General features: G+C 38.8%; 1 protein-coding gene across 2 annotated transcripts in view; it reads left to right on the top strand.

The window, feature by feature from the left end:
• Window positions 1-13,325, top strand: part of LOC127525239 (serine/threonine-protein kinase 32C-like) — an 81,070-nt gene that overhangs the window by 19,856 nt on the left and 47,889 nt on the right. The window lies entirely within an intron of this gene.

Below are 13,325 nucleotides of genomic sequence, written 5' to 3'. Positions count from 1 at the left end.
ACTGAGGAAAAACATCATTTTTTGCAGTGAAATGAACTTGTGTGAAAGCCAGTGAGTTTGTCATTGCGTTGACGATCTCTAGTGCATTTAAAACAGGCTGTTACGCTGTACTCGAGTATAAGGCAGTGCATGTGGTTAAAGGTTTGAGGATGAAGAATGTCAAGTACTGAATACTGCTAATTCGTGTAGTCTACAACCTCAGGGAAACAGTGCTTGTCTCAGGGATTTTATTTCTTGCGGTGAAAGCAGTGCGTTTCTGGAGGGAGTGTGATGGAGACGACTCTCCTCTCCGATGGTGAACGTGCGACACACGTGCTCGTGCACGAGCTTTGAAGATCAATAGTGTGTGTTCTTCTGTAATCCTTAAAGAAGATGAAACACGCAGCTTAGGGGCTCGTTGCTCTTTGATTTCTCTGCGCTTCTCAGTTTTCTGTCTGTATGAGAGCAGGACGTTGAGTAATTACTCCAGGTAAAACTTCAAGAGCGCAGCATGATAACTGAATTAAAGCATGTTAACATGGAGTTCTGTAATCTGATTGGATGAGCCACATTCTAATCCGTATAATAGACCTTATACTGTACGTACACCTGTGATGCACAGTTATCATGGCTATTTGTGTGAAGTTTCTATTAATTTTTGATTTGTTCATTATCATTTTGGGATATTGCATAAAAAAAAAACACTGGATGGAAATGGCAAGATGTGCATAAATTCTAAAACATGATCATTTTTTTTATCCAGTAAGAAGACATGCAGATAAACTATGATGGAAACACATTTACCGAATAAATCTCTCACAACCTCATGTGACTTTGCCTCAGCAGAGGCTGTGATTGGATAACTGGACTAACCAGTGGACCAATCACATTGCAGCATCTCAAATGTTGGTTTGAGATTTTCCAAGAAGTGATGATTTTGTTCTCTTGAACACATGGGGTAGAAACGCAGTTTATTCACAAATTTTGTGCATAAGTTATAAGGGGCCTATTATGCCCCTTTTTACAAGATGTAAAATAAGTCTCTGATGTCCCCCAAGTGTGTGTGTGAACAAAAACGCGCCGTTTTTGTATGTGTCCCTTTAAATGCAAATGAGCTGCTGCTCCCGGCCCCCTTTCAAGAAGAGAGAGGAGCTTCAAGAACTCACACTCCAGCAGCATACAGGCAACAACAAAACAGGACAATCACACACTGAAAATGCCCAAACTGTAAGTAGCATTCATCCTTATATGTTCAGTCATCTGACTGTACTGTGCATAATAAATGCGCGTTTATTAATTATGCAGACGGTAAAGCATGGCGGGATAAAAATAACTGCTTAGCTCTGGTCTCCTGGTGCCTTCATGTGCTATCAGAAAATTATGAGCTCGTCGCATTCAAGTGGGCGACTTCAAAAGGCATTCATGTGCAGTTTTTAACTTGTATTTTACGATAATCCTGATAGTACGCGAGGACAGCATCGGTGAAAACAGGCAGAGACAATGGTAGCTTTTGCAACATTAGCTGTACAGAGTGCCAACAAGCTCTTTCAGAAAGGCACTTTGGAAGGACTCATAACATATGATGCGTGATACTTACTTAGACTGGATCTGATTTTCTTAAGGACATTTCTTTCGAAAATTAAATTTAACCACGATGTCCTCGGTGACTCAGATGGCGGGAGTCTATGGAGGCCCTTATGTGCATTGGTACATCCCAAAACACAACTCTTGTAATGCCTCTTTGGCACAGACATTGTACAACTCCAGCTGCTACAGAGAGGATAAAGAAATGGTGGACTCTGTGCTTCTCATTCAGGGCTGTGTCTATGCTAATAAGGCAGATTGTCATCGGCTATGGGCGGGGCTTCTCCCTACAATGACGTCATTGCAGGGGAGACTCTGAATCAGCTCATTTGAAGAGACTGCTTTTGATTTATGGGAATTATAAAAAAAAAAAAAAATGAGTGTGTGCATTTTGACCATTATAAGCTGGTTGTTCTCACACACTGCAGACACAAATCAGTGTTTAAACACCTTATAAAAGTGAACTTTGCATAATAGGTCCCCTTTAAATTTGCAGCTTTATATGGAAACGTAGCTAGTGTTATGATGTGAAGTTTTGTGTTAGTGTGTCTCTTGCCCTTGAGAGAGCCGCAGTTCCAGACGGCAAAGGTTTGCTTTGCTTTGGTTTCTACAGACAGCCGTATTGATTATCATGAGATTCCTGAAGCACATGGTTTTTTAGCTCCAGGGACACTGCAATGTTTCAGGGGCCAGACATCATGTCGTCTGCCTTCATGGTGTTTGATTTACGGAGGAACATTTTGTGCTGCTCTTTGATTCTTCCTGCACATTTGCTTTATTTTTCTCTAATGAAGTTCTGCTGCAAGCCAAACCAAAGACGTTTTCAATATATAATGCTGTAATAGACATCAAAGAAATTAAGAAGTTCAACAGTTTGTATCTCACCCTATATTTAAAGGGGTCATGAACTGCGTTGTTTTATTGTTTTATAATGTTTCCTGGGGTGCATTTATAATGTTAGTATGCTTTTTACACCAAAAATTGTCAAAATTCAGAAATAAAAGGCATTTTTCCTACCCTGATTTTAGCCCTCTTATTTAAACACTCTGTTTTTAGGGGCGTGTCTGCTGTGAGACTTCAGTGTAAACGCCCACTGCTGTGATTGGCTAACATCTTTCCATTTAAAATAGCCAAGTATTAATCTCTCTTTTAGCACGTTTTTACTACTCAAGGTTATTACTAATTGTGAAATATATATAAAACTAATTGTGAAAAGTGCTGCATTAGATTTAGATCTATGGCATTATATTTAGATCGTGGCATGAAAGGTTGCAGTGATGAACATTGTAGCCGATCACAGACATGTTGTTGAGCGCATGAAAGCAGTGATCTCATCATTGCAGCTCAATTTCTGCACACTAACGAATGCTTTCAACGTAACTAACAGTGCAAACTCGATGTAACTAAGAGATTCGTTTCTATAAAATGTGAGTTTTGGCGCGAGTCAAGAACTCAGTCACTGATAAACTTGTTTGATTGACAGCTCCAGCGATTGTAAAGCGAGCGTTCTTTGATCGCTTTCTATATATAATTTAATCACCGTTTAAGTAACAGATTATTTTCATCCTACTAAGACAAACAATGTGAAGTTGACCGTTTAGTCACTGGTTTGATTTACTGACACATAAAGAACATCTGACTGTACATGAATCATTACATATCAGATCAGGCATTAGAATGAACACAGTTACTTACATGTTGTTGCATTACTGTCGAGTCCATATCGTAAAAGTCTGTTTGCAAAGCCTGCACCGAAATGCGATTGATTTACCAAAGAATCCACAGTGAAATGTACCAAATACAAATAAATAAAGCTCAACTGAGACATTCACATTGTTGAAAATAAATAACCATATTCCTGCATTAGGATCCTTTGAAAGGTGATGTTATTTTTAGTCCTGTATTGCTCTTCTCTCCTTGTCATCTCACTAACACGCCAGTGGAAGGGAGTTACGTTGCAATGATGAGGAAGGCGTTGATTTCTTCTGTGGAGGCAGCGTTTCACCTAGATACACATTCACATTTGTTCGCTGGGCCTGGTGTCAATAAAAGATTTTATTGGACTAACAAGGAAGCTTTCAGTTCTGAAACTTACAGGATATTCTTATAGTATGATGACCTTTTATATATCAAAAGCTCAAAGGAAAGTTGATTTCTCAATTTATGACCCCTTTAACACATATGATCTGCTTTTTCTCAAGTTCTCTTTTAAATAAAACAATGTATTTGGTAAGACGTCCCAAAGACAAGAATCATATTATGTATTTGAGACATTTATGTACATTTCTACTAAACGACTGACTGTGTCGTCGGTCTGATCTGAAACCTCTATGAATCACAGGAAGATTCTGAGTCCAGGAGAATGTGGATATTGGCAGTGAACATGCAGATTGAAATATGTCCAATCCACCAACGTTTGCTGTGTATCTTTGCAAACTTTGGCTCGCTCAGTTGGGTTTAAAAGACAGAATTAATATTCAGTAATATTATTGGTTTAATGCACCGACACTATCAGATGAGAGCTGAATTTATCTGAATAATGACACTATTGTCTTCTGTAGAGCTGCTTTTCAGCTGAAATGTGAATTTATTTCATATTTGATGAAGTTTGCATCATTGATTCTGTTATTTTTCTGTTTATTACTGTGAAGCTGCTTTGAATCAAATCACTTGGCTTTCTGTTTCATTGTCCACTGTAAAGCATTTTGATGTGTATCGTATCATTGCGTCCCATAATTATTAAAATGCGGTGCATTGATGCATGTAAAAGGTCTGCACTGAAGCCCTGCTGATGTTGACAGTGTTTCTCACGCAGGTCTCACATGATCTCTAAGCACATTTTTTGAGCCGCTGTATTTCAGATTACCCATCATGCTTCAGCGCAGCACTGTTTGTGCCGGAAGGCGTTTGTGCCCTTGATTGTGATTAATAAGGAAAAGCTTATGAAAATTGCATAATCTCTTTTTGCATAATTAATGCCAAACTATGACAGCATCTCCAAACAAATAAGTCATGTATTCAGAGTCAGTTTAGTGAATTTTGAGATACTCAGAGGGAAGAGAGGTTCGGATGATAGGAGATGTTCTCTTTGGTTGATTTGAGAACTTTTGTGAAGTGTTACATCCAAAATTTTCATCCAAAGCGACTTGCAATAGAGGAACAAAGGCAATTCATTAAAGAGCAAACAATATTCATAGTCTATGGCTATTAAAATATAAAGCTACTAAGCATTTTTTAATAGCAAAAATAAAATCTTGATTATTTTGGCTTCAGTATAGAGCTGGTGGAAGAGACTCATCTGGTCTTAATGATCTTCTTGTACATGTTGACCATCTAAAAGTCCTTTAAAGATCCATACAAGGACCTGTAACACAGCCTCATATATCAAGATGTTCCCAGTGTGCACTGCAGCAAGCCCAGCTCTAATTGTGCTTTGGAGACTGACTAATGATAAAAGACATTTGAAGTTTTGTAGGTACACTACTGGTCAGATGTTTGGAATAATTACAGTTTTTTTTTTTATGTTTTTGAAGTCTTTTCTGCTCACCAAGGCTGCATTTATTTGATTAAAAGTACAGTAAAAATTGTGAAATATTATTACAATTTAAAATAGCTGTTTTTTATGTGAATGTATAGTAAAATTTAATTTATTCCTGTGATCAAAGCTGAACCTTTGACCGATAGTGTAAAATCCACTTCATCCAGTGCTCTTTGAGTTCTGTTTATCCTGTTATTATGCATGAGAAAATGATTCAGTGCATGAGTGAACTGTCTGAATGAATCAAACTGAGTCACAAACAAATTCAGAACTTTTTGCAAACCCTTAGAGCGATTCATTTGCGAATCTGGCATCATTAGTTCTGTTTCTAAACAGCGGATAAAAAACATACACTACATGATTGCTGTAATATTATCTTTATCAGTAATATTTTAGTAAACATTCTACCATTCATCTGCGTTTCTCTGTGTCAGCGCTGGTCTGGTGTTGCTTTAATGTGAAGTATCTGTCAGTGAGAAGAAAAGCTCAGGAGATGCAGGACTCATTAGGAGATTGCCAACACACTCCCTCTATAGACTACATCTCTTCCTCTGGTCATTCTGCGTTTGTTCAGCTGTTCTGATATTGAGAACAAATCATGTGAGGGTTAGCTTGATTTATACTAGCCCTTAACCCAGAAACACTCAAACAGCTGCACCTTTCCATCAGGAACAACTGAGTGTGTGAGTGAGAGAGTGTGTGAGAGTGAGTGTGTGAGAGTGTGAGAGTGCGAGTGCGCACAAGTGTGTGTGTGTGTGTGCGTGTATGTGAGAGAGTGTGTGAGTGAATGCGCGAGTGTGCGTGCGAGTGTGTGCATGAATGTGTGAGTGGGCGTGAGTGTGTGTGAGTGTGCATGCATGTTTGTGCGAGTGTGTGCGTTAATGTGTGAGTGGGCGTGAGTGAGCGTGCAGGTGTGTGTGAGTACGTAAATGCATGAGTGGGTGTGAGTGTGTGTGTGATTGTGCGTGCATGTGTGTGCGAGTGTGTGCGTGAGTGGGCGTGAGTGAGCGTGCAGGTCTGTGTCTCTGTGTGTGTGTATGTATGTATGTATGTATGTGTATATATATATATATATATATATATATATATATATATATATATATATACACACAGAATCTCACAGAAGTGAGTACACCCCTCACATTTTTGTAAATATTTTATGTCTTTTCATGTGACAACAAGAACTAAGTAGTGAGTGTACAGCTTGTATAACAGTGTAAATTTGCTGTCCCCTCAAAATAACTCAACACACAGCCATTGTCTAAACCGCTGGCCACAAAAGTGAGTACACAAAAGTGAAAATGTCCAAATTAGGCCCAAAGTGTCAGTATTTTGTGTGCCCACCATTATTTCCAGCACTGCCTTAACCCTCTTGGGCATGGAGTTCACCAGAGCTTCACAGGTTGCCACTGAAGTCCTCTTCCACTCCTCCATGACGACATCACAGAGCTGGTGGATGTTAGAGACCTTGCGCTCCTCCACCTTCCGTTTGAGGATGGCCCACAGATGCTCAATAGGGTTTAGGTACCCTCAGCTTCTTTAGCAAGGCAGTGGTCATCTTGGACTTGTGTTTGGGGTCGTTATCGTGTTGGAATACTGCCCTGCAGCCCAGTCTCTGAAGGGAGGGGATCATGCTCTGCTTCAGTATGTCACAGTACATGTTGGCATTCATGGTTCCCTCAATGAACTGTAGCTCCCCAGTACCGGCAGCACTCATGCAGCCCCAGACCATGACACTCCCACCACCATGCTTGACACTTATCTTTGTACTCCTCACCTGGTTGCTGCCACACACGCTTGACACCATCTAAACCAAATAAGTTTATCTTGGTCTCATCAGATCACAGGACATGGTTCCAGTAATCCAGTAATGTCCTTAGTCTGCTTGTCTTCAGCAAACTGTTTGCGGGCTTTCTTGTGCATCATCTTCAGAAGAGGCTTCCTTCTGGGATGACAGCCATGCAGACCAATTTGATGCAGTGTGCGGCGTATGATCTGAGCACTAACAGGCTGACCCCCCACCCCTTCAACCTCTGCAGCAATGCTGGCAGCACTCATACGTCTATTTCCCAAACACAACCTCTGGATATGACGTTGAGCACGTGCACTCAACTTCTTTGGTCGACCATGGCGAGGCCTGTTCTGAGTGGAACCTGTCCTGTTAAACCTCTGAATGGTCTTGGCCACCGTGCTGCAGCTCAGTTTCAGGTTCTTGGCAATCTTCTTATAGCCTACGCCATCTTTACGTAGAGCAACAATTCTTTTTTTCAGATCCTCAGAGAGTTCTTTGCCATGTGCCATGTTGAACTTCCAGTGACCAGTATGAGAGAGTGAGAGCAATAACACCAAATTTAACACACCTGCTCCCCATTCACACCTGAGACCTTGTAACACTAACGAGTCACATGACACCGGGGAGAGAAAATGGCTAATTGGGCCCAATTTGGACATTTTCACTTAGGGGTGTACTCACTATTTTGGCCAGTGGTTTAGACATTAATGGCTGTGTGTTGAGTTATTTTGAGGGGACAGCAAATTTACACTGTTATACAAGCTGTACACTCACTACTTTACATTGTAGCAAAGTGTCATTTCTTCAGTGTTGTCACATGAAAAGATATAATAAAATATTTATAAAAATGTGAGGGGTGTACTCACTTCTGTGAGATACTGTGTGTGTGTGTGTGTGTGTGTGTGTATATATATAGTGTATATATAATATTAAAATGTCTCGAGGGTTTCTCGTCTCATTTCTGGCTCAATGTAGTGTGTTCAGGGCCGTTATCATTAGTCAGAGTGCTGTGTGGGAAAGATGGACCTCCGACAGGAAGAGACACTAATGACTTCCTCTGTGTGGCTTTTCTGTACATTCTGCCCACGAGCACTGAACCGCTGTCGGGGAAATAAGCCAAAGCTTCAGCAAAATCCTTCACAATAAATGTATAAATACAGATACTTAAAGTCAACATAAAATATACTTTCATAAAGTTATTTTGGTTTTTGGTAATGTCTTTTGTATATTAGCTGCTGTAACACTTTACAGTAATGTACTGTATGCATGTGGATAAAGTTGGATATAAGATTTAATACATCACTCTATATCCAACTTTTAATGTATCCCTTTATGATATTGCTGAGCGTTACATTTTGCGCAGATACAGACAATCACACAGTTGTGGTGCATCAGTATTCATGAGTGTTGACGGTGTTATTGTTGGCTCTGTGATCCATTAGCAGTCGATTGGAAATCACTCCTTCCTCCTTCAGCATGTTGGCATTATTCCAGAGCCGCTCCATCCAAACCATCACATCCGTCTGAGAGCTGCTGACTCAGACAACGATAAACCGGCCAGATCTTGTGTTCAGCAATAATCTGTGTCTGTGTAAAATATACATAGTCTGAAGTGGCTGTTCTGTGTCTAGAATCATAGAGTCATTGTTTAATATCACCGTTACAGGTGTATGAAGTTTAAATCTCTGTAACAGATCAAAGCAGGGCTTTTGACTGGCTTTATTGCATTCAGGAAAAACAAGAATACAGACGCTGATTGTGTTCCAGCAAACAAATGGCTAAACATTATTAGTCATCAGAATGACTGCTATTTTTTTTTTCTGGTCTTTTTAAGTCTATAGAACCGAGGCCAAACTTGCCCACATACTCCGGTTCGTATGTTACGTCGCAATGCCAAGAACTGCAAAAACGGCACCGCAGAAGCTTTTCCATGACTAATTCTCCAACATACACAATAGACGCAGCTCACTACTAAGGGAACATGAAACATGAGTCTGATAAGTGACTGACTCTGAACAGCACATACAAAAAATTAGTAAAATATAGCTGCAAGCAGCAATTAATGAGGTTTAAGCGCTTTAAGGCCTTTAAGCACTTGCGTAAAAAGATAGTTTTATTTAGCAAGCATGTAACTACTTAGATCATAGATGTAAAAGACCATTTACAGCCAATACAGGCAATTTACTAAGGAAATACATGGTTTTTAAAGATTTTTAACAGTTATTGTGCCACCTATGGTCCGATCTCCATAGAAGTTGGCATGCATCTTTAGAGTCATATGCTGCATGTGTTCACCTATTTTTGTGAAGTTCCGAGTTTTCCTTTTGGATTTATAGGCTTTTGAGGATATTTTGCCACGCCCATTTTCTAATTTAAGCCTGTTATAGCTATACAAAGGGTAAAGTTCAACTTTTTTTTGATAATTACTGATCTAGAGCAGGGGTGTCCAGTCCTGCTCCTGGAGGGCCACTGTCCTGAAGAGTTTAACTCCAACTAGGGCTGCATGATTAATCGGACGATTAGAAAAAAAAAAACATTGAAATCACGCTTAAACGATTTGGCTTAGTGCGATTATGAAATCGCAAAGCTGCGATTATTTTTTTTTATTTTTTTTTTTATGTGCGGCTTGTCAATGAAGTATGGCTCCAAATGCTAATCCATCTGAAAGCACTGCGAGTTTGAATCGCTTATAATGTGCATTTGAAAAAGCAACACCCGTCAAACATCTTTCCAGACATGAGAAGCATTTATTAACATCTTGTCCAACAAAAGACAACATTTAATAACGTTATACTCTAATCTCACTTCATAACGACAGTTGAGCATCCTTCTGTGAGACGATGTGGCTTCTTACACTGAATAAGACAGTCGTGTGTTTATTAGTTTATTAATCAATCAAAACGTTTCAATCTTCTGTTTATTCAGCTACAGCAATAGTATGGGATTTCCTGGAATGACGCATGTTCTACTTTGGCAGCAGGGCATATTTGCAGTTTCTGCACAAGAGCGCCCTCTGGCTTTCAGATGGAGAAGCATTTACTACTGATCACAGGGCCGTACAGCTCTGACAAGCTGCCCATAAAATAATCGCAGTCTTTGGCAAATCGCGTGCAATAAATCGCGCAGCCCTAGCTCCAACCCTAATTAAACACACCTGAACCAGCTGATTAAGGTCTTACTATAGTCTAGAAACTTCTAGGCAGGTGTGTTGAGGCAAGCTGGAGCTAAACTCTGCAGGATAGTGGCCCTCCAGGACCAAGTTTGGACACCCCGATCTAGAGAATCCAGAGAATACCGCACTGATTTGGTTCCGATCAGGCGAAAAACCTAGTACTAGTTAGCAAAAGTAGGTTTTTTACATAATGGCGAATATTTAATGAACGATTTGATTGACAGCAGTGATTCTTGAGGCAAAGTTGTTCAGTATGAGAAGATCTATCAAATGATATGAATATTGTGTGTATATGTGAAACACCACGTGATTACAGAGCTGTAAAACTTAACGCCAACTAGTGGCCGATTTATTTAAAAATTCTTACAGACCTCTAGGACCATGAGTCGAACATGTCCATCAAGTTTCGTTCCGATCGGCCTCCGTTAACCTTGTCTAATAGGTGCTTAAAATCCATTGGCCGATGGCAGCCATGTTTTTTGAGATACGCCAATGTCCTCATATACTATCATGGCTCCTTGGACCAAGACACTGTATGCCAATTTTCAAGTCAATCAGATTAGTGGTTGCGTAAATATAGCTGTTTTTATTTTTTTCCTGTTATAGCGCCACCAAGTGTCCAATTGCCGCATTTTTTTTTTTTTTACTGTGACCAAATATTGAGCCCATACACATGTGTACCAAGTTTGGTGAAAATATCTCATAGACATTTTAGTAAAAGTGGCTCCACCCACTTGGAATGTTTTGGTGGCCCTTGGAGACCGTGAATGGAAATTTCAACTTTTTTTTTGATAATTATTGACAATCAGACTCCAGAGAATCTCGCTGCACTGGTTTGGTTCCGATTGGACCAAAAACCTAGGACTGGTTTGCAAAAGTTTACCTGAAGGCATGCATTTTGTCCATCTTAAGCCTAGGATTCCAGCTACAGTAGTCAACATTTGAAGTGGATCAAAACCTTTCATCAAAGTTGTCCTAAAACCTTCTTCTTAGGACAACTTAGTATTTAGGACAACTTTGAACTTTTTTGATCCACTTCAGGATCCCACTTTTAGGGGAGAATTCTGATCCTTGGAAATTTTAACAATTACAATAGTGTTTCAGCGCTATATGCGCTTGAATCCCTAATAAACCATTACAAATGACATGCAATTTGTTATTTGTATGACTGGCTATTTTATTCTTTGAATTACATTTATATTTCTTGTTAGGAATGATTCATTAGGTTCTAGTCTGGGTTATATTTTTATTTCATTGCGAAATGTAACTAAATGAAAATAGTTTGTTATATATTATATCCAACTTTATCCACATACATAGAGTAATATATACTGTACTATATAGCAAATCTCAACTGCTTGATTGTTTGTATCGTGGCAAAATGTAACTATATTATCACTAATCTGAAAAGTGTGACTGTAAGCATGAAGAGCTGCTTTGAAATGACTCGTATTGTAAAAAGCGCTATATAAATAAATTTAGACTTGCAGAAATATATGGCATCAGGAATCTCTTCTGTGATTGCTTTAGTTCAGTAGGAGAAACAGGTGGTGTGGAAAGTTCAAGTAAGACAGTAAATGTAGAATGAGACACGGAGCAGATTCTTGAAAGATGCTGGAAGTCTTTATACCATCTTGACACGGAAACACTCGCATCTCCTCTTCAGAAGTGACCCGAGGCGACCCGCGTCCTCTCAAGTGTGTTTCTAAGCGTTTCTTCAAACGGTGTGTGTGTGTGAATGCTGCTAAAAAAGAAGCAGAAACCATTAGTTGAAGGAACCTTCAGTCGGCTTCATCTGAAATCCATATCACATCTCTGCTTTGGAAAATCGTTTTCATGAATGGACGACCTTTCAAATGGAAAAAGGCTTTTTAGAGCACATCAATCCAGTAAAAAACCTCAGCAAACATTGTTATCGTTAAATACATATCTAATAAAAGCAAAACGCATACGTTTTGACATCTCTGAAAATCTTAATGCATCTTAAAGTGGCTTAACTTAGCTCCACATAATGCCACATATTATTATTAAAAATACATTGTCCATCATTCAAAACACATTTTAAAAGCAATTGAGCATTAAATAAAGCATTTTCAGGAGATGGCATGTTATATTTAGTTTCTTAATACATTAGATATAAAGACAGTACCATAATAATGTGATTTGGATTGTCGTGTTTGAAGTTCAGCAGTGAGGGTGAATATATTCAGTGTTTTCTGCTGACGCTGCCTGAATAAAGGTCGAATCGATGAGCTTGTTTTCTCATGACTTCACACGCTGGAGTTTTTTATGACATGAAGTATTGATTCACACTGCTGACATCAGAGATTCAGATGAACAGACACCATGAACGTGGTGCACAGCTGCTCGTGATGCTCTTCTGCGTTTCTTCCTGACAAAAACACTGTTTTTTGATGGTGCCGCTGTGTACAGCGTGTTGTTTTTGAAGTTCGATGCTAACAGACCATTGAGAAACACCTGATCAATGCATGCTGATTTGGCAGTTTTACATTCTTAATCCAGTTTTGTGGAAAAATGCCCTGACGTTTGGCCAGTCTCACACAAGCGGTCACTGGGGTGATTTCCTTTCAAAAGGCGCATCTTTGTACCTTATTTACCCCTGAATGGTTCATATTTATGGAAGCCCATTTCCACCACAGAAGAAAAAATAATCATGCTTTGGTAAATCATAATTATGACACAAAAAGTCGAAATTATGACATACTAAAATGCAATTGACTTGTCAAAATTATGTAAAATTATCTTGTTTCATAATTTTGGCTTGTCAATTTAAACTTTTATCTCTTTTTTTGTCATAGTTTTAATTTCGTCGTTGTCGTAATTTTGTCGTAATTTCGATGTTGTTGTAATTTTGACATTTCGTCAATTTCAACTGTCATAATTTTGACATTTTATGTCAGATAGCAAATCATAAGTTCGACTGTCATAATTTGACATTTTGTCAATTTTGACTGTCATAATTTCAACTTTGTCATAATTTTGACATTTTATGTCAGAATTTTGACTCATACGTTCAACTTAATTTGACATTTTTTCAGTTTTGACTATCATAATTTCGACTTTGTCATAATTTTGGCATTTTATGCCATAATTTCAACATTGTCATAATTTTGACATTTTGTCAATTTCGGCTTTCATAATTTCAGCTGTCATCATTTTGACAGTTTTGTCATAATTTGACATTTTATGTCAGAATTTCGACTGTCATAATTTCAACTTTGTCATAATTTTGAAATTGT

Source organism: Ctenopharyngodon idella, chromosome 13 (genome assembly GCF_019924925.1).
Source record: "Ctenopharyngodon idella isolate HZGC_01 chromosome 13, HZGC01, whole genome shotgun sequence".
Taxonomy (NCBI): Eukaryota; Metazoa; Chordata; class Actinopteri; order Cypriniformes; family Xenocyprididae; genus Ctenopharyngodon; species Ctenopharyngodon idella.
The sequence above is the reverse complement of the archived record's forward strand: the minus strand, read 5'-3'. Positions and strand labels throughout refer to the sequence as shown.